Genomic DNA, 20,968 nt, shown 5'->3' with positions numbered 1-20,968 from the left:
TCATTGATGATGACTGACCCGTTGGTCGGTCGTCTGAAGGGTGAGCCTTTGTCGGTGCCCCCGCTGAGGGGGAGTGTCCGATGTTGGAAGTGGCATCCCTCTGGTCCGATCGGTTCCGGCGTCCGTCGCTGTTGTTGTCGGCAAATGGGTCCTGTGAGGCCGGCGGAGTTAGAGTGACCTCCATCCATTCCTCCGCCTCCTCTGGCGAGTCGAAGAAGTGAGACTTGTTGCCATGCAGTATCTTGAGTCGTGCGGGGAACAGAAGCGCATATTTCATGTCTCTTTCTCTCAATTTGCGTTTCACTCCCATGAAAGTGGATCTGGCACGTTGTACCGTGGGCGTGAAGTCGGGATACACCGAGATATTTTTGTCCTCAAAGCGTATTGGCGCTTTCTCTCGAGCCGCTCTTAGCACAGTGTCACGATCTTTGTAGTGGAGAAGGCGCACAATCAAAGGACGAGGGGGTGCTCCCGGTTGCGGGGGCCTCGATGGCATTCTGTGTGCCCGTTCCACACTGTAGAGGGCAGTGAGATCCTCCGGGACCACCAGTTTCCGCAGCCAATCTTCCACGAACTGGGTGGGGTTCCTCCCCTCGCTTCGCTCCGGAATGCCTAGGATGCGGACGTTATTGCGGCGGGCACGTCCTTCCGCGTCGTCCACCCTGTCCCACAGCTGTTTGAGTTGTTTCTCCACGCCCTCCAGCTTCGTAGAGTGTTCCGTCTGTTGGGGTATGAGGTCGTTCAGCGCTATCTTCTGTTCCGAGACCCACTCTGCCTGTTTATTATGGTCGGCTCGTAGTAGGGATAGGCCCGTCGCCATACTGTCCATGCGTGACTCTAACGCCTCACGCGTGGCGCGTATTTCGTTGAGGATAAGATCCAGTTGGGCGTCTTGGGACCTCTTCCCGGTCGGCGGGATAATGTCCGCGTTTGAGGAGGCTAGCGGGTCCTCCGAGCCCGTGGACTGCATGTCTGTCGGTGCGCTCTGGTCCTGAGTCCTGCCCCTGTGCCTGCCCATTGATCTGGTGAGCAGGGTGGCGCTGTAGCAGGTGTGCGCTCGCCGGTTTTTGTCCCCTTCAATTGCCCACTCAGAGGGCCGGATAGTGACCGCGCAGTATCCTGATTCAAGGGGAGGGAGGCAAGTGTGAGGTAGGTCCCCAGCGCGAGTAGTGATAGCGTCTCTGAGGGGTGATGCGGCGGTCCGCAGAGGGCCTCGAGGACAGCAACAGAACCGACCCAGTGAGGTGTAGGGGGGAGGCCACAGTCCGTAGGTAGTGGTGGGGGAGCTCCCCGTAGATGCCGAGTGTGTGATAGGCGCCCCTCACCTGGTCCGGCCGCAGGGATCTCGTGAATCGCGGTCCTCTCACAGGTCGCCGATTGTGCGAATTCAGTTCAGGTGCATGGGGGCCCCCAACTTGGGGTGGAGTGCAGGGGCCGTGTGTGGGCATTGCCGTGTGTCTCACTCCGGCTCCCAGGCCGCCGCCGCTCAGTCCGGGGGGAGCAGGGCGACGCAGCAGTCACTCGGGAGCCCGGGGCCTGAAGGGGAGACAAAATGGCGCTCGTAGGACTGCCGTAGGTGCCGGCTGCACCGTGTCCCCGGAGCGTTGCGCAGTCAGAGGACTCAGGACTCCCAGCGCCGGAGATGGGCCACACGCTCCCCCTGGCCTGTACTCCTCACCCGTTTCTCTGTCCGTGTGGGTGCCTCCGTTGTGTGCAGGCGGGCGGCGGGCCGGTCCCGGTACCTCCCGCGGCCGCGGGCGGCCCGCTCGGCAGGATAAGCCGGCTGCGTGTTACAGCAGCCAAGGGGAGGCAGCAAGGCGGCAGTCGGAGCGGGCACCATTCACAATCCACAGGCACAACAGCAGGTCTCGTGCCCTGTCTCCGGTCTGGGTCCCATCAGCAGTCCGCCGACATCCAGGGGCAGCCCGGGCAGACCGCCAGTCGAGGCCGCGGCTTCCCACAGTGCTACAGGCCGCAGCAGGCACCACAGCTCCGCAGTGTCTCCGGTGGCGTCTGGGGGGGGGGGCAGCTCGACTCCACTGCACGCCGCTCACTCCCTGAGATTCGGAGTACAAAATTCAGGCGGGCTGCACTTCGGACAGGCAGGATAAGTTGCTCGTGTCTAGGGCTAAGGACGGAGCTCAGAGACTACACGTCCACCATGATCGGCTCTTGGCCACGCCCCCCTACTCCCAGCCACTTTACTATATGCCACTCCACACCACTCCACTCTTTTACACTCGACTCCACACAATGTCACTCTACTCCACTCCATGCCACTCCACTCTATGCCACTCTGCCCATGCCACTCTACACCATGCCACTCTACTCTATGTCATTCTATTGCATAGCACTCTACTCTGTGCCACTCCACTCTACACCGCCACTCCACAATACTGTACACCACTCTACTCAACTGTACACCACTCCACTCTACTGCACGCCACTCTACTCTTTGGTACATCACTCCACTCCACAAACTGCCACCCTACACCACTCTCCTCTACTCTAAGTCACTCTACAACAATGTACTCAGTGCCACTCTATACCACTCCACTCTATGGTACTCTACGCAACTCTATGATACACCTGTCTACTCTATGCTACACTGGTCTACTCTATGCCACTCCACTCTGCACCACTCTACTCTATATCACTTCACTCCAGAAAATGGCATTCTACACCACTCCACTCTACAGCAATCTACTCAACGCCACTCCGCTCTATGCCACTCTATTCTACGCCACTTTACTCTACGCCAGTGCACTCTACACCACTTCACTCTGTCACTCCACTCTATGACATTCTACCCTATGACACTCTGCTCTACGCTACTTCACTCTATACCATTCTTCTCTATGCCAACTACACTTCACTCTACGCAACATTATGCCACTCTACTCCATGCCACTGTACACCACTCCACTCTATGTCTTTCCACTCCACTCCACAAAATGCTGCTCTACTCCACTCTACACAATGGCACTTAATGCCACTCCACTCTACTCTACGCTGCACCATTCTACTCCACGCCATACCACGCCACTCAGCGCCACTCTGTTCTATGTCACCTTAGTCTACAACAATCTATGCCACTCTACTCAACTCTATGCCACTCCATTCTACGCCATTTTACTATATGCCACTCCACTCCACACAATACCACTCTACCTCACTCCACTCTACTCTATTCTATCCCACTCTACTCTAAGCTAATCAACTTTACGCCACTCTTCACCACTCCACTATACACCACTCACTCTGCTGTACTCTACATCAATCTTCTCACTACACATCTCCACTCTACTTTACCCCTTCTTTCCTACCCCACTCTACTCCATGCCACTCTATTCCATGCATTCTACTTTACACTACCCAATTCTATGCCATTCTATCCTATGCCACTCTATGCTACTCTACTCAATGCCACTCTACTCTACGCCACTCTACTCCAAGCCACTTTACTCTATGCACTCCACTCTTTTACACACTACTCCACACAATGCCACTCTACTCCACTCCACTCTATGCCACTCTACACCATGCCACTCTACTCCACCCCACTCTATGCCACTCTACTCTATGCCACTCTATTCCATAGCAATCTACTCTGCGCCACTCCACTATACACCACCACTCTGCCCCGCCACTCAACAATACTCGACACAACTCTACTCAACTGTGCACCTCTCCACTCTACTGCATGGCAGTCTACTCTTTGGTACGTCACTCCACTCCACAAAATGCCACTCTACACCACTCTCCTCTACTGTATGTCACTCTACAACAATCTACTCAGCGCCACTCTATGTCACTCCACTCTATGGTTCTCTCTCAACGCAACTCTATGCTACAGCAGTCAACTATATGCCACTCCACACTGCACCACTCTAGTCTACGCCACTCTATTCTATATCACTTGCCTGCAGAAAATGGCTTTCTACACCTCTCCACTCTATGCCACTTTACAACAATCTACTCAATGTCACTCCACTCCACTCCAAGCCACTCTACTCTACGCCACTTTACTCTACACCAGTGTACGCTACACCACTTCACTCTGTCTCTCCACTTTATGCCATTCTACCCTATCCCACTCTGCTCTACTCTACCATTCTACTCTATGCCAGTACACTACACTCTACGCAACATTATGCCACTCCACTCCATGCCACTCTACACCACTCCACTCTATGCCACCCTACTCCACTCTCCTTTAATGCCATGCTCCTCTATGACACTCTCCTCTCCTCCACTCTACTCTACACCACACAACACTATACCATTAACTTTTAGCCATGCTGAACAGTAGCCACACGGATGTACAACGTGGCTAAAAGACATTGGCAAACCCAATAACTCCCACATAGGCAATACCTATTGGTATTGCATCAGGCAGTCTCTCTCCTGCCTTTTCATTTCAGTTCCTGACTGAGCTCTGCGTTGTTTAGTATGTATGCAATTACTCATCCAACTAGCAGTGTCTTCCCACAGCATGAGCAAATGTCTCTCTACAGTAACCTCCTGGTTTTAAAGCAACATGCTTAAGCTTACCTCAGATTAAAGGGAGGGCTCCTCTACTTGGTGTCCTTGAGGTGGCCTCCTAGCTGGGTCCTATCACAACAACTGTGGAAGAAGTCAGAAACCTGGGAGTATTTATTGACACCAAGCCGTCTTACGTTCCCCATGCCAATACATTTGCTTATGCTTGGTTGGCATTCATGAAGACCTTGTAGAATACTGCATTCCTTCTGGCTGAGGGAAAATGTGCTGTTCTTCATGCGGTGGCAGCACCCCGCCTCACCTGAGCATACCCAAGGACCTGATAGCAAGATTACAGGTGATTCAAAACGCAGGTGCCCGACTGATACTCTCATATTCGTGCTCACGTTAAACCCCATCTTGAAGCCAAGTAATTGCTGCCTGTTTTAAATCACCATTACTCACAAGGCCATTGCTCGCATGTTCTCCCTCCACCTTAGGTCTAAGTTTGTGCGTGGCCTAATATCATCTTCCCTTGCTTTTCGTTAAGTACTGCTCTCTGAAACTGCTTTCCCTTAACTCTGAAAGGCACTATAAGCTACTTTGCATTCTGCAACTTTTAACAATTTACATTTTCATCTCTTTCGAATACCCAAAAAGTGGCTATTGATCAGGTTTAGTGAAAAGCCACTTTGGCAGCTAACATCTGTTTCATTCATTCATTCACTACAGAAGGTATGTCTGCCTTTATGGCACTGTTCAGTTAATTTATTATATGCTTATTGTTTTAATGTCCATTGTTGAGAAATTTGTCTGGCTTAAAAGACATCAGCCATCGACTACGTGTGGGTATTTGTCAGTTTTATGGATTCCAATGATATGGGTTTCTGTTGTGGTGCAGAGTTATGCAGCAGTACAGCAATACCCGTGTTATGCGGTTCTAAGGCCCTTGTTATGTGCACTTTGATGCAGTTATGCAGGAACTGAGCATCGCTTGTGTGCCGTATCTCTGAACTGGGATTGTGATGTAGTTTCATTGTACTAGGCATGCGCAGTGTAACACAGTCTTACAAATACTGTGGTCTGTAAGTGTGGTGTTTAAGCTCAATTCGAGTGCTTTGAAAGTTAAATATATTTCCTTTGCACTGTGTACGTTCAATGTGTTCCTTGAAGGCTGGAACGTGCATGTTCATAGGGCGCAATACACTTTGAGCGTAAAGTACTTTCACTAGAGTATGTTTATTTAGTGTTACCCAATCCACATTAGTTGGTCGGGCTGTGCATACTTTGTGATGCACTACCACTGAGTAATGTGATGTTGTTCCAAATTGTACACCATGGGTAGGTGACACAGTTCCGAAACACTTGAATTGTGTATGTACATAGAAGGCGGAAGTGGCACATGGGTTGTGTGTGCATGTACACAATGTGACACAGTTGCAGTTAAGTGGGCCTCTGCATTCTTCACCATGTTCCAGATCTTGCCACCTTTAAGACCAGACTGAAAATGTTTCTTCTTTTGAAACAGAACTGAGTTTATGCCTACTGGGAGGGTTTCAAACTATGACATCACTTTGGTTTTAGTTGAAAACTTTTGTATATGATCATATATTCAACCTTCATGTACTCGTACCTAAGACATTTTAGTGTGGAATTATAATTTTAACCCTTGTAGAAAGTTTTAGATTGAATTATTTCTTGTTTTATGGGTCAGGTATTTGTGATTGGAGATTTTAGGCCTGGACTACAAAATAGTGGTTGCATTATTTTTTAAAGCAGAATGACATTTTTGCCAACCAAAGTGTACTATTAAATTGCCATTCAGAGTGAGTCGCAATTTTGAAGTTTTTAGGCCTTTTGTACAAAAGCTTGGTCGCAGTATTTTTGCAACCTGTGAGGAATTTTGCAAACAAACTTGTGTACTAGTAGGTTGCTTCAGAAAATTCCCATTCAGAGTGAGTTGCAATTACAACCTAACTCATAAATATTGATATCACAGAATTGGTGGCCTACTGGGGTCAGTGGACTACCATATTGTTGATCACATTTAAATAAAGTACACTTTTTTTAATGTGACTCATCTCCCTTAAAGAACATGGACTTAAAAAAAAAGTTTACATTTCCTAGAAATTTTGTTTGAGAGTTGGCAGTTGTTCTCTGGACCACCACCAGGTGTGCAGCGTCCATTGGGCTCAAAGGGCTTCAGCACTGCTCCTCCCACCCCGTCATGTGTGGCAGCCCGGGATGAGAAAGCTCAGGGGCACACACACAGCCCCACCCAAATACTTCACAGGTCTTTAAAAGACCATTTACTTGTTAACGATCCTTTGTTGTTTTTCATCTCTTCTTGGAGCCCCTGCAACGCCACTCTGCCTATTGCTTGTAGAATCAGCCCCCCCCCCCCGAACTTTTTAGTGGCCACCCCAGAAATTTTGGCCAGAGCCGGCTTTAGCACTGGTGGCGCCCGGTGCGACAATATATTTTGACACCCCCACACCCAATGGCCACCTCCTCTGATTCTCTCACTACCACCTGACAAAAGGGTCCCTAAGCGCTACATTAATAAGTTATTGCTAAACACAGCGCCCCCCTGAGGTCAGCGCCCAGTGCTGCAGCACTGGTCGCACTGCCTTAAAGCCGGCCTTGATTTTGGCTCTAGTTGTGCCTTTGACCACCTCTGCATTTTTTATAAATTCAGGAAGAGGAAGATGTGCCATTTGTGAATGACTTATTGCCCCAACTCTGAAGCCAGTAATTTTTCAATGCTTTGCGATCAAATCACATTTGCAAAGAACTGATACACCTCATACTGATTTGCAACTTGGACAGGTAGTGTTGCCCCTTCCAAATTGCAATTGGGTGTCCATTCACAATCCCATTTTAGGAGTTGGTAAAAGTTCCCTGACTCCTAGACTGGGAATAACACAAACTAAAAACCTATTTTGCGATTACAAATGCACCTGTTTTGTGAATCGCAGTTGATTGAGAAGCCAAAATAGGTTCCTACAACAGGCGCTATACTGCCCGCAAAGTTTATGTACTATGTTTCTTGGGAGTTTTTGTTTTGTGGCTTGAATACACGCTTGTACTGTTTGTGTTTTTACAAATAATAAAGCCAGCTAAGCTAATAAACATTCTGTGTAGGTAAAACAGTCGACCATAACATAAAATGCAATACAACTGACATGTTATCGCTTTTAGTGTAGCTATTTCTGTAGTGTTATAAATTTGAGGAATAACAAGTGTTTGTGGTGGAATAGTCAGATTATTGTGCGATATGTTTTTATTGTAGTCATCAGGCCCACAGGCTTGCCCCAGTTTCAGGGACTGGGACAGCATGACGGCCATTCTGAGTCACTTTAAGGAGTCGCTGCCAAGCCACAGTCTTTGCAAGGATCTCACGTCACGACACGCAAAGCTCCAAAAAATACAATCCTGACAGCCTCTGAAATGGAAACCGTTGCCTTTGGCTTCACGTTTCCCGAATGCCGCCACAATCCTGCGCTGTTCGCCTTCTCGTTTGGGTGAACGTGAAGTGAGTGATGGCCATTACAGCCACGCTCCACACGTTCAGCCACGCTCTAGGCGTACAACCACGCTCCAGACGTACAGACACGCTCCAGACACAGCTGCAGGTAATTCCCGCAGCCGGGCCTCGCCCTGATGCACGAGGCCTTTTGGCGTCTGCTGTTCCAGGTTCTGCTAAAACCTGCTCTAGCAACGATTTGCATGTCTGGTTTACAATAATCAATCACCAAAGGCGGTTGCTCACGCAGGTTCTGTCTATAATGTCTGCACACACCGGCTGACGTAGAGAACATTTTCGCAACCTCTGGTTACTAATGTGCTGTTGGTCCGTTGTCTTCATAGTCTATGAATGCAGATGTTCCCGCGTCAGCTTTTGTGCCTTTTTACTTAGACTTTCTGCAAGCAAGGGCATTACAAAATCTGCCTTTTAGGTAATGTGAAGCGGTTCAATTGTTTCAAACAGCCTAGCGGAGGATAAAATGGCCATTGCAAGAGGCAAACAAACCACAATCCCAACAACAACTAAAAATCCCAATGATGAAGGAAACAGCACATTGAGCTCCGGCTACTGGAAAAATGCACACCAGTTGACAATGAACTTATCCAATGAGCTAATGAGAGGTATCCAGACCTGACTTCCCTTCAGAGCCCACAGGAGTGGGAAGACCCATGGCGGCAGATGTTGAACAAACTCACCTGTGCTAGCGGAACTCGTCTGCACAATTGGAAAAATCTACAAATGGAGCCACTGAACACACCTACATTCTTTAGAAAAAACTCACATGGCCTGCCACCGTTTGGAGACACTAACAGCAGGCACCTATCACAGCCGCATGTGTTAGTGGTTCTCTTCAGAACCACCACCATTAGGCAAGCCTATGGGAGCAGATGGTGAATACACCTGCATGTGCTAGTGGAAGGTCTAAAAAACCGAGCCCTACCATCAAGAACCTCCACAACTGTGAAAACCTACAAAAGTAGGCACCAAAGACACCTACCCACAGGTGTTAGTAATAGAAGGAGTGGAGTGGTGTGGCTCACTGGTTAGAGGCGGCAGACCCAGAAGCAGAGGACGGCCCGGGGCCAGGGTTCAATTCCCGACGCGGCAGGGTTGTGAAGCAGGGTCAGCGGACTCGATAATTCTCGCCTCGGTGCCTACTCTAACCAGGGATCACACTCGGCAACTCTGGGCATTAGCTTGCCGAATCTCCACAACGGCCCCCCACAAACGCCGGGGATGCCTGGTTTCACCTTGGAGATACCCAGGAGGGAACATCTCACAGGGAAAGCCAGGACGGGTTCCCCAGCGGTCTATAGCGCCAGGACGCCTCCGGGTAGCAGTGCGCTTTACAAGACACACACATTTACAAGACACACACAAGGATACTAGATCCCGCTTTAATTCAGAACAAATACATAGGAGGGACTTAACAAAGTAGGGGTGGGTTTATAAGGCCTAAACCCTGCCCTTGACAGCCTCCAAAAATTGTAAAACCTACAAAAACAGACAATAAATGGGCTGATACAAATCAGACGCAACAGCAGAGACATGCAGCAGCTGCACAGGGCCACAAAGCTTTGGATGCCACCAGCAGGCAGGGACCACAAGCACCTTCTTCTTCAATGAGGTTTCTCGCACTGATTACTGATGCTAGTGCTGATGCTAATTTAATAGTAACTCATGTTTTAGCGTTCTCGTTACCACATATATTTGCTTTGAACATATAGTAGGTGTTGTTCTTCACTGGTCATTCGTGCTGATTTTCTTGACCCTCCTCCCCGGAGTTCTAAAAGGAATTCGGAATTTAGGATAAACTCCCACTTTGTACTTACAGTTATTGCTTAAGTGAAACAAGGCTGGCAGTAAAAGAGGCAAGGTTACTGGCAGCCTTGCTTCTCCTAAGCAAGAACTATAAGTAGAAAGTGCACAGGTTTTCAAAACACATAAATAAAATGCATTGTCAATTACAATGCAAATGGCTCAAGCTCACGCAAATGCGAGACCTATTGCATTGCAAATACTTGTTTTTTTTCTTAGGGTCAGGTCAACATCATCTGCCTTGAGTACTCACTGCTCAGTGAAACTAGTTGCACTTCCTAGATTCTGCTTTAATTTACTGTATGTTAAAAGTATGTGACACTGCACTCAAGCAGCACATGGGTGTTATGCAAATCACATTAAGACAGTAACTAATCAAAGGACGCTGTTTTGGGGGCGCTTCTCCGGCTGGCCCCGTGCAATTCAGGGCCAGCGGTCATTCTGGAAAACGTGAGTCCTCTCCAGGACCAGTGGAAATAATCGATTGCTTGGCTGCTGTGTTTCTTGCATAATTATGCATTTGCCACATAAACCATCATCTGCTGAATAATTTGTGGATTTTACGAACAAAACTGCCTTTTCTTGCTCCTTAGTTAGTTAACCCCTGCAGCATAATTTGGTCCTACCCTGTTGCACAATTCCAGAGGCCCTGCTCGTCTCCAGTGAATTTAGGACTGTGCCTCTGTCCCGCGGGAGCAATGGGGCAGGAACCAAGAAAGAAGAAAAGTGGACAATACAGGCTAAGGCATGCATAACATCAATATCAAATGGTGTCTTGCAGGGCTGGTGATTCTGGAGCTTAATGCAAGTTTATCTCTTACAAGATTAACAGTAAAACTCATTCTAAATTTGTCAAGTAAAGTATTTTAGCTTCTTTTCATGGTTCCTGTTTTTATCGGTAGCCCTACCAGCTGGGCCTGTCGTTTTTAAGTCTTGCTTGCATGTCACTTTTGTGCCCTCTTCAGTACTGGTACAGGGCATTGCATCAGTGGGTAGGCAGGATGGAGCCTTAAACATAATTTAAAGATGTGGTCGCAGCTGCGACTGGTGTCTTACCCCTTGAGATCCCTGGCATTGTGAACTAATGTATTTACTTATGTTGCCATAGGTTACTGTGACATTCCACTGCATGAGACTGCACTATTTGTTAACCTACGGGTTGATGGAGTGTTGTGATTCAAGGGGGTTCTAGGATCTTCATGTTTGTACTGGCATTATTCTTACTACTGCCCAGTGTGTGGGTGCTAATAAAAAGGACGTAAGAAATATAGACAAACCTTCCTTTATTGTTTACCACAATTGGCAACAAACTGATCCGGAGTTAGCAACCACATCCACTGCTGTGGTGCACGGGTGATGAGCGACTTCTTTGTCTCTTCCTGAGTCACTTACGAACGGCGAGCAGGAGAAGTGAAACGCCAATAAGCGTGATAAAAAGCAGAAGGAGAGGTGCATGAACATAAGGGGCACCCGGCAGACGAACCCAAGCCCGGCTACATCCACTGGGAAGGTGGACAGAAGCGAAAGGAAATCGGCAGGGGAAAAGGAAGAGGGAAGTGCAAGATGGCGGCAAGCTCCTAAAGGAGGAACCCGAGACGCAGACCGCCAAACCACCAAGTAAGAGCTCTCCCAGGGCGACACCATATGCGCCGCATGCAAACTTCCAACAAAGCCTGTCAGCGGACGCGGAGAGGGTGGCGAAGCAAGGCAAGCTACGGGGCGAGGCGGGTTGCGTAAAGCCAAAAGAAAGCAGAAACCGAATAACGGAGGCACACCCAAGCAAGAAAGCCCTTAAGCAAACAGATGCCCCCGCCGACAAACAAGCCTGCGACTGCAGATCTAATTCCTGCCTAACCAAGGATTATTAAGACTACACGCCACCCACCGGGAAATCACAGGCGCAGGGGGCAGCCATTTTGGGCAGGGCACAGAGTAAACAAGTGGCCATCTTTGGGGGTGAAACAATATGGAACTGCAGCCGTCCGCTCACATGCAACCCCTGACCCCCAAGCACCACCAAGCAACAAGCATCAGGCGAAACGAGGCAAACAACGCAAGTTACGGGATGAGACGAGACGCGCAAAGCCACATGAGAGCTGAAACCGAAGAACGGCGGCCATCTTAGGTTGGGCACACAGTAAACAAGCGGCCATCTTCTGGGGGTGGAACATTACGGCACTGCAGCCTCCCGCTCACCGGGAAATCACAGGCGCAGGGGGCAGCCATTTTGGTTAGGGCACAGAGTAAACAAGCGGCCATCTTTGGGGGTGAAACAACACGGAACTGTAGCTGCCCGCTCACACGCAACCCCTGCCCCCAAGCACCACGAAGCAACAAGCGGAGAACAGGGCGCAACGCTACGCTATCCTCATGCACGACGGCGGCCATCTTCAGACAGCGAAAGGCGGCGGGCAAGAGGGGAGTAATTAGCGAAACGGAAACGGGGAAGACGAAACAAGGGACAAACAACAAGCCATCAAACAAACGCGCACTAAGGGAAAGAAAACAACGAGGGAGGCGCCAAACCACGCTGAGGCAAGGTATAAGGTACGGCCAAAGTAAGGCCAGCAAGCAGGAAAACGCGCCCAATAGCTACCAGCGTGTCGACTCCCCACCCCAGCAGTAACTACAGAGTGGAAAAAGGTTAGACTGGGGACACACAAAGAGGGGAAGACGCAAAGGGGGGGATACCGCAAGAGGCTGGCGGAATCCAGGACCAAGACCAGAGTGGTCAAGTGGCCACCCAGATTCAGGGACAGCAACCTGACTGCAAGAACCACCCCAAGTAACAAAGAAGATAAGGGACCAAAAAAAGAACCCGCAAAACATCAACTAACAGAAGGGAGACCCCAAACGCATCAGGTTAGAAGAGGCTTTGATGCCATGGCGGATAAGGATGATAAACAGGTCACAAATGACCAAAAAAAGAGCAAAAACGACATACCTGCCTCACCCGCTAAGGGGCGAGGCAACCAAGACAACGAAACTATCACACTGGACACACTACTGAGGAAGATAACAGAAGGGAACGATCTAGCTAAGGCCACAAAAAAGACAGTGGACAATATCCAGATGGAACTGATAGTAATCAGAGCTGAGCAAAGCAGGGCGAACAGCAAAATTGACTAGGCGGAGAAAAGGATAAGCCAGCTCGAAGACCGCGCTAATGCAACTCATAAGGACCTAGGCTTGGTGATAAAGAGAACCACAGCGCTACAGAGATCCATGGCGGAGCAAGAAGACAGAAGCCGCAAAGGGAACATAAGACTCCTGAGGGTGCCCGAAGATGAGGAGGAAACCCCAGGGGCGTGTGCCCTAATGCTGGAGAACATAATCCCCAAACTGACCGGTCTCAACTTTGACAGACCGCTCGAAATCGTTAAAGCCTACCGTATACCAGCAAAGAAACTAGCGAACAGCAACACTCCCAGACCAATAATATGCAGGCCATTAAGAGACAATCATACAGACGCAATCTTCGCCGTGGCCAGGAGGGCAAGCCAATGTTGATTAACGGAAAGAAGGTAGCAATCACCCAAGACTTCTCCAGGCTAACAGTGGAGGTGAGGAAAAGGTTTCCTAGCCCAGAGAGAGATCCTGCGCAAAAACAACATCACATTCACCTTCGCAGGGCCTTCCAAAATGAGGATTACGGACAGGCACGGAAGTAGAATTTTCGACGATCCCAACGAGCTACACAGATACCTGCAAGGCCCAGTCCCAGAAGACATGGAGCATCAAAGCCCAGGAGCAAAGAGAAGAGCCTCCTCAGACGGAGCCGAAGGAGAGGACATATGATGAAGGCGTGCAACCCACATGTATCACTTTCTGCTTCTTTCTTGAACCCGAACTCAAAACGAACTTATCTACCTCAAACAAACGCACACAAAGCAACCGCATCTACCTCAGCCGCCGGAAACGACGGGAACTATGGAGAAGGGGCAACAACAACAACCATATCCTTTTGACTTTGAATGGTTTTGTTTTTCCTTCCCTCCACTCTAGGCGGACAACCAACTAAGCAAAAGAGACTATGCAAAGACTTGGGGGGAGGGGGAGTGTGAGGACCCTTGCTGTCGCACAACCGAGTTTCTACAGGCGGGGGGAGGGGGAGGGAGGGAGGGGGGCAGACAGAGGGGGAGGGCGGGACAGGTGGACATGATGGCAGATGAGACAGTAGGCATTTGTGTACAGAGAAATTCCTTTTTCTTCCCTTGCTATATCTTTTCCCTACCTATCATCCCACTTCTTACATTCCAGCCCCTGGGGGGGGGGGGGGCACAAGGCACACCACAAGGCACACCACGGAATATGGACACACAGGCTAGCACCAGAACACAAAGAAGATAGAAACACCAGCGACAGCACAGTACCCCCATGACAGACACAACAAGGGCTAGCCTAACGGCGAACTTAAAGGTGGTGTCCATGAACGTTAAAGGCCTGAACCATCCGATTAAATGCAGGAAAATATTAGAGCACCTGGCCAAACTAAAGGGGGACATATACACGCTGCAAGAGACCAAACTCTCAGAGGAAGAAGCAAAGCTACTCAAAGCAAAATGGATAGGGGACGTACTATGCTCGCCAGCGAAAGGGAAGAAACGTGGAGTAATAACCATCCTGAGCAAGAGGGCTAACCTAACCATACAAACGACAAACGCAGACAAGGATGGCCGCATGCTGATAACAAGCGTCCAGAAAGGCAACGACCGAATACACGTAGCCAACATCTATGGACCAAATTCTGAAGACAAACGGTTCTGGCAAGAAGTAGACAGCAAGCTAACTTACATACCGCAGGAAGACCTCCTGCTCGTAGCAGGGGACATGAACAAGACGATGGACCAGGCTACGGACACGCACCCAATCAGACGAAGTCACAACTCCCATAACATCAACACCCTGAAAGACCTATGCATCAAACATCACCTAGCAGACCCATGGAGGCTACAGCACCCAACGGCGCGCGAGTACACTTTCTACTCACACCCACACAATTCCTACAGCAGGATCGATTACATACTGATATCCAACAACCACACGCACCTAATAGAAGAAACGGAGATAGCTCCAATAACCATCTCTGACCACGCGCACATATCGCTCGCTCTAAGCGGCAAATACAACGAGAACCCAACGAGAAGATGGAGACTAAACGACAACATCCTACAAAACAAAGGAAACGTGAAAGAGATTGAGGAAGCACTAAGAGACTACCTTGAACACAACGACAATGGTGAAGTGGGGAAGAGCACCATTTGGGACGCCCTCAAGCGACACTGAGAGGTAAAATGATCAACATCAAATCAAGAATGAACAGAAGCAGGAACAAAAAAATCTCAGAGATAGAAGAAGAGATAAAAGCACTGGAAAGAGGTCACTGCGCAAACACAACAGACAAGAACACACTCACAATGCTCACAAAAAATAAATACGAACTGAACAAGATTTTGAGCGAACGAGCAGGCTCTTGGCTGACAAAATTCAAATCTGTGAACTTGTGCAGAGCCAACAAAGCAGGGAAACAGCTGGCATCCTACCTAAAAGCTAAACAAAGGCAACACACAATAGCAGCAATAACAGACAAAACAAACAAATCCCAAACAACGAACAAAGGAATACTGGAAGTTTTTAGACAGTTTTACCAGGAACTATACTCCGAGGATAAGAACCTGAGCAGAGACGGAGGATTCGCTCTCCTAAACGACACCAACCTGCCAGAATTCAAAGAGGAGTAGAGAAGCCCGCTCGAAGCCGACATAACGGAAGAAGAAATCGAAGCTGCAATCAGCCAGCTAAAACAGAACAAAGTGCCAGGACCAGACGGATACACCTCCATGTTCTACAAAACCTTCAGCCACCACATAAAAAAGCTACTGTCAGAAACGTACTCGGCCTGCATACACAACGGCAAGATGACAGAGTCCATGAGCGAAGCCAACATCACAAAAATCCCCAAGGAAGGGAAAGACCCTCAGTATCCGCAGAACTACAGACCCATCTCGCTAATAAATGTCGACTGCAAAATCTACGCGAAGATATTGGCCAATAGACTAAACAAAGTCCTACCAGACATCATCCATAACTCACAAGTAGGGTACATCAAAAACAGGCTATCGCAAGATAACACAAGGCTACTATGCCATCTAATCAACCATACAACACAGAGCAGCGAACAGGCGGTCATAATAGCGCTGGACGCAGAGAAGGCTTTTGACAGAGTCTCATGGCCTTTCCTTAGGAACTGCATGGCAAGGTTCGGTCTAGGGGAGAAATACATAGCAATGGTGATGGCCCTCTACAACAAACCCAAAGCAAAAATAGTGGTGAACGGAAGCACATCCGAAACGCTCACACTAGGAAGAGGCACCAGGCAAGGATGCCCACTCTCACCAGGCCTCTTCCTGCTGGCACTAGAACCCCTACTAGCAAAAATTAGAGACAACAAGGGGATAACGGGCGTTAAGGTCAAAGAGAAGACAGTTAAACTAGCGGCATACGCGGACGACATCCTCATCACAACCACAAACCCATCTACGTCAATAACAGCGCTCATGGATACAATAGGGGAGTACGCAGAAGCCTCAGGGTACAAACTCAACAAAGACAAATCGGAGTGCAAACCAATGAACGTCCACACTACAAGAGAGGTCCTCGGGGACTCAGGCCTGGCCGGGCAGACAAAACCACTCAAATACCTAGGTCTACACTTTGGGAGAGACCTAACATCCACGCTACAACATAATGAGGACTTACTGCTGAAAAAAATAAGACTAGAACTATGGTCGCCAAAATACATTAGCTGGTGGGGAAGGATAGAGACGATCAAAATGATGATAACGCCGGCGATAAACTACACGCTAAACATGCTACCACTCCCGATGACAGAAGGCTTCCACAAGAGACTGGACAAACTCATTAACATCTTCCTATGGAAAAACAAAAGACCCAGAATCAGCCTCCCCAAACTGAGACTTACGAAAGAACTCGGGGGCCTCAACCTGGCAAACTTCAAAACATACCAAACAGCATGCCTGGCAAGACAAGGGATGGCCTGGATAGACGACACCCAAACCTACAAACCAGTCTGGCTAGAGGTGGAGAAAGACTTCCTGGGGGGCCTCAACCCGACAGCTCTGCTAACAGCAAACAGGCACCCCTAAGGTCCAACCCAATACTGAAACACACCAGGGAAGCGCTGATGAAAATAGACAGGCGAATGATGCAGAAGCTGAGAGGCACAGCATGGGAATCCATCTGGTTCAACACAAAAGTAACATACCAAGGGGCAACAATGAACAACGACACATGGATCAAGAAAGGGATCAGCCTCCCCAAACAGATGGAAACCAAGCAAAAACTGCTGACATTTCAAAACATACAACAACTACATGGCCTTCCAAACCAAGAACTCTACAACTTCCTCAAGATCAAAACTGCCATAACCAAAGCAAACCTACACAGAGAAGAACCAGGCATCATCAAATACATGCAAACCCTAAACTCAACAGGCCACCAAACTGCAAAGATCTATAAGCTCCTGAGCCCATCCACACTGTCGCAAAACAAGAAAACGACAAACTCATGGGAAACACTCCTAGGCAGGCAGCTAAATGAAAAAGAACGGGCAAAAATGTGGAGCTCGGCAACAACAAACAAAGTCACCCCACAACTAGCACAAACCAAATACTGGCTCCTCCACAGGGCCTACTGGACCCCGTCCAGGCTCCACAAGGTCGGCATCGCAGAATCAGGCAACTGCTGGAACTGCCAAAAGGAGGAAGGAACTCTCGAGCACCTCATCTTCAAATGCGTCAAAGTCAAGAAGTTCTGGGCGCAGATCAACACATTCCTAAACGACATGCTCAAAGCAGACCTAACAATCAGCTACGCAAGCCTTGCAACAGAACACCTGACCGCGAACCTGAACAGCAGAGAAGAGAGAGACCTACTGGACCTGCTGCTCACGGCAGCCCAAAAAATAATCCTGACAAACTGGAAGAACACTGCCAAAGCAAACTTCAAAACATGGATTAACTGGGTCACCTTCCTGAGAGGAGCAGATAACATCACAGGCTACCTCTCTAAGGAGCACAACCCCAAAGTGCATATGTGGGGCCCACTTGACGAGCACCTGAAGAAAACGCAATAAAGAACCCCCCCCCCCCTTTTCTCTTTTTTCTCTCTCCTTCTCCCCCCCCCCCTTACCCGGGGGAAGCCAAGAAAAAGCGAGCACAAATGGACTGTATACAAGAAATGCCAAATGTATATTCCACTTATATTTTTTATCAATAAAAATGTATTAAATAAAAAAAAAAAAAAGCTGCATTTCCCACTGTGTGAAGCATCCATGCTGCGGGACCTGATGGCTTATAGTGCAGTGTGTTCCACTGCTTGACACTGCATTTTGGGGCATCAGAGAAGTAGCGGCGATTCACGCTACCGTTGACGCATTACTTACAGGCAGGCCGCTCCTTGAAGCGCGTACCTGCAGAGAGCCAACCAATGAGGATGTTGTGATGTATGGCCATTTTAGGAGTACTCAGGAAGCAAATCTTTGTAACATGTTCTTGCTGTGAGTCACCAGACAAAGATGCCATTATATGCGGCTATTTTGGAGTGTTCTGCTTTGCATTTTGAAATCAGAGCTTACTGTCTGGATGCACTGTTTTCTGCATGTGCTTCTTTGTGAGTTAATGCGCTTTGCTGCTAAGAGCCACCCAGCAGGGACAAAAAGCGTGCTGCCATATTGTTGCTTTCCTATCACCATTTGTTAAGAGTACCGGCAAGTAGCGCAAAGAGTAACTTAAAAAAATTCTTAAGCAGCACATACTTGAGGGGGGTTTTGTGTAAATAGTTTTTGGGCAATTTTTGAGTACTCCAAAATATCTTTTCACTTACAATGAGTCCAACTATAGGCAATACCCCACCTCTGTTTTTTTCAGGGCCCAATCAACCCAGCATGAAATGGGACAAATGACTCATACTGTTTAAAACATACATGTTAGCCATTATTAGAGATTCCTTTGAGTCTGGGAGAAAGAACGCCCTACTCTTAAATCTAATTGGAATGGAGGCTGAGGACATTTTTGACCATCTGGCACCTATATATCCTTCAACTGGTACAGTTGCAGAGGATTATGATTGTTTTACAGAAACCTTGGATAGACTTAAGAAATGATTCAAGGAGGAACCATATTTTGTTTTAGAAAGGTTTCATTTTTGAACTAGACATCAGCAGCCTAATGAAACTATAGATGCGTACATTTCTACACTGAAGTGTTTGGCTGCATTTGGGTGTAGTTACCTACATTTGGGATCAACAAATTATTCGATGTTCTAACAAGAAGATACAGGAACAATTATTGCGATATCACAATCCCCCTTTACAAGGTAATACGGATATAGCCAAGAGTGTGAAACGTTCAATCTCTTCCTTTAAAACTACTAATGTGGATACATCAACTTCTGATGTAGCTGCTGTCTCGCTCAAAGATAATTCAGTAGAAAAAAAGTGCATTTACAAAATATTGTGTAACAGGTGTGGGTCCAAAAATAATTCATCACAATGTAAAATGTGTCCTGCAAGGAATTGTTTTAAGTGTGGATAAGTAGGACATTTTGGAAGTCTATGCATGTCATCCTCCAACAGAAGGGTATTGTTAGTAGAGGTAGAAACCAACAAAGAAGTGCCTAGAGAAGATATGGTGCTAGGGATTGTAGAGAATGTAGAAGGTAATCTGGGTACAAGTGTAGCCAGGATTCCCACTTGTGAAATCGATGAGGTGCCTTATTCACCACCTGTGTGTTAGATTACTATTGAGGGAAGAAAGGTTGAAGTGATGGCTGACTCAGGGTCACCATTTACAATTTTAGCAGACATATATTTTTATAAAAATTGGGTGGATAAGATTTTGGAACCCAATGATGTCAAAGATTTTGGTTTTGGAAAAAAGGAGCTCAATATGATCGGATACTTCATTGCTGAGATTTAATTTCTTGTTAGGTCAATTGTAAGTAAAGTGTGTGTTGCCATTCATGGTCAGCAGGTGTTGCATTGGAAACATCAGGGCAAATAACGTATGCACTTGGATCCCAGTGCCAAGAATCCAATTTACATTGTGCATGATGATCAGATAGTCAGAAGAATCACCTTCGAGAATGACTTGTTAGAAAAGTTGTTACATTCACATAAAAATGTTTTTCATGAAGAACTAGGAAAAGTTGAGGGGTTCACTCATCGGATTTGTCTTAAAAACAATCTTGTCAAGTAAAACACAAACTTAGGCAAGTTCCATTGTCTGTAAGAGGAGAATTATCACTCATGCTGAAGGGTATGTGTAAAGAAAAAGTTATTGAACCTGTTGATGCAGCACACTATCTCCCAGACTAGTACTGTCTCTCATCGTACTATTTAAGAAAAAGAGTGGTAAATTGAGGATGTGTGTTGACATAAGATCAGTTAACAAAAAGATTTGTCATGGCCGGAGATCATCCCTGACCATGAATCCAAAAGATTTTTGCAAAGTTGGAGGGGCGAAGTTCTTTACCACGATCAATTTAAAAGCTGCATACCACCAGATTGTGATAACTAGGGATTCTTGCAAACGTACAACTTTTTTCACCCCAATAGAACTTTCAGGTACACCAAGATGCCATTTTGTCTTACATCTACACATTCAGTCTTCCAGAAGCTTATGTCTTGTTTGTTTGGGGACATTGAGGGTGTAACTGCACTTCAGGATGATATCCTGATGTACACTGATACGTTGAGAATCATTATCAACCTTTGGACAAAGTGTTAGCTATTCTGGAGAACAAAGGTATGATAGTTCAACCTGAAAAATTTAAGTTTTTGACTTCAGAAGCTGAATACCTTGGTCATGTTATCACAGAAAAGGGAGTATCATCTAAAAAGATTCATTAACAGTAGTTGAACATATTCAGGTCCCCAAAGCCAAGGAGCAGTTGAGATCTTTTTTGGGAATACCTGAATATATTCATGGTTTGTTAAGTATTTTAGTGCTATGACTTGCCCTTTGAGGATGCTGTTATGAAAAGAGACCAAATATGTATGGCGTCAGGACCAGGGCAGTGCTTTCTTTTCTTTGAAGTTAAAAATCATTAAGGCTTCAC

Source organism: Lissotriton vulgaris, chromosome 2_1 (assembly GCF_964263255.1).
Source record: "Lissotriton vulgaris chromosome 2_1, aLisVul1.2, whole genome shotgun sequence".
Taxonomy (NCBI): Eukaryota; Metazoa; Chordata; class Amphibia; order Caudata; family Salamandridae; genus Lissotriton; species Lissotriton vulgaris.
This window is presented reverse-complemented; position numbering follows the sequence as displayed.